Source organism: Lucilia cuprina, chromosome X (genome assembly GCF_022045245.1).
Source record: "Lucilia cuprina isolate Lc7/37 chromosome X, ASM2204524v1, whole genome shotgun sequence".
Taxonomy (NCBI): Eukaryota; Metazoa; Arthropoda; class Insecta; order Diptera; family Calliphoridae; genus Lucilia; species Lucilia cuprina.
Window position 1 is genome coordinate 13,866,174 of NC_060949.1, and position 2,095 is coordinate 13,868,268.

Genomic DNA, 2,095 nt, shown 5'->3' on the forward strand with positions numbered 1-2,095 from the left:
AGAGAGACGAATGATATTCTTTCTCTTTCTCTCTCACGCAAAATCAAAAATTTCCCAAGAAAAGTTTCCTAGTGTGGACTGACAGTTATAAAACGCAAAAAGTTTGAAAAGCTTAAAATGATTTGCCGACGTGTTGTTTTCTTGCATCTTAAGCGAAAAGGAATATATTTTCATTGATCAAAAATAATGTTTTAATTTAATAACGGTAACACCTTTTTTATGTCTTTTCGTGTGCATAAACATAGATTTGTAAATGCTAATAATGCAAGGAAGTGCAGGTTCACACTAGTAAACTTTTTTTCCTGAAATTTTGAATTTGCGTGAGAGAGAAAGAGACGGAAATATATAATTCACCTTACGGTACGGAGTTTCTCGTAATCGGTAACATGTTTTGTTCTGTTATTCTTCTCATTTGTACAAAAACAAATTCCAATTAAGACGTAGTTTTTGAAATAAAAGTCTCTATATGTAGATATTAAGGAAACTGTAAAAGAAAATGAAGAAAAATTATCTCAAAAAAAATTAAATTTCAAAATACTTTAAATTTGTTACTCATAGCTAGTATGTTTTAGAAAAGTTTACAGATTATCTAAACTTTAGCTTATTCAAAATATTTCGGTTTTGTTGTATTTAAATTAAACCGGATCTATATTAGACAAACATTTATTATGATGAAAGTCAAAATGTTATCATGATAAAAAAAATTTATATTTAAAGCTATAGCGTTGTTATGACATTGTTGTCTTAACAAATGTTTATATAACATTATCTTGATAATTAACGTCATTGTATTGTAAAAATTGTATATCATTTATTTTTGTACTTTTATTGATTTTTAACATAAGTTTTAGTGAAATTTGTGTTTATTTACAAAATTTGTATTTCATTAAAATTATATAGCATTTTTTCAGTAAAATTATCTGTGAGTTGTCGTGATAAAATCAAAGCATTTCGTTACACTTATGCATTAACATAAAAAACTGACAATTTCTGCCGACGATTGTCGTGTTGTAAGAATTATTTGTCTAATTTAGACATAGGTGTAAAGAACCTTATTTTAGTACTTCGCTTTTATAGAAGTAACAAAAAATTTATTTCTATAAACATTTCCATCTCTGAATGTTGTTTGTACTTATTAATTTCGAATGTTGTACTAAAAAGAAATTGTACTGAATTTATCATCCCTGGGCGTAGTTATCTTAACTATTAATTTGCAGAGTAATAGTGTTTTAGCAAGTAGATTTTATACGGGTGTTTGTTAACAGAAATTTTTGATAAAAATTTTTAAAAATAAAATTTTCGCGTGTGCAATCTTTGTTGAATTAGAATAACCATATTCCTCCCAGCCAATCATTAACTTTTAAAATTAAGAAATTGTTTGTTTAATATCTTTCAACCCAGGGGTGTATACAATTCTTTTTTTTGTATTAAAATATTTAGCAGTGAGATAGCTTGATTGTTTCAATTAACTTATATATATGATACAAACAAAATCGAAGGGTAGAAAAGAGACAAACATATGCAGTTCAAAATAAATGATGGTAGCCCTGTATATTGTTATTAATAAGTGTATATACAAAATTCAACAGGAAATTTGTGAAGAAAAAATGTCTTTGTGTGTAATGTAGAAAAATAACTATTTTATTATAATAACCATTAAAAATCAAATAGTAATGCTTATTAAAATATAACAGCTAAATACTACTGGCAAAATTTCCCAGCCTTAAAAAAATATGAATTTCAAAAAATGTACAAGTGTGGTACATCCGAATGCATAAAAATGTATTATCATTAACAAAATAGTTGTGAAAATTTATAAAAAAATAATAACAAACGCTAATAATAAAGAAATGTATGTTTTAATTTTTTTGTAAACTACATTATAATTAAAGTAGCCGGTGGATGAAAATTTCGGAAACAAAAATATTAAAAACAAAATATTTTGTTTAAGGTAAGACCAAACAAAAAATATAATTGTTTATATACTATATATTTGCATATACATATACTCAAAATGTACATGAACGCAAACCTTTAAATGCTCTACATGTTAGTTTTGTTAGTTCTATTAACAAATTCTGTAAAAGAATTGATC

At 25.4% G+C, this 2,095-nt stretch overlaps 1 protein-coding gene across 1 annotated transcript in view; it reads left to right on the forward strand.

Moving 5' to 3' along the window:
* Window positions 1-1,191: 1,191 nt before the first annotated feature.
* The window catches only part of LOC111683294 (plexin-A2), a 93,431-nt gene continuing 92,527 nt past the window's right edge, over window positions 1,192-2,095 (forward strand). The window contains exon 1 of the mRNA XM_046945449.1: window positions 1,192-1,951. The gene's annotated coding sequence lies outside the window, so the exon portion shown is untranslated. The remainder of the gene's footprint in view (window positions 1,952-2,095) is intronic.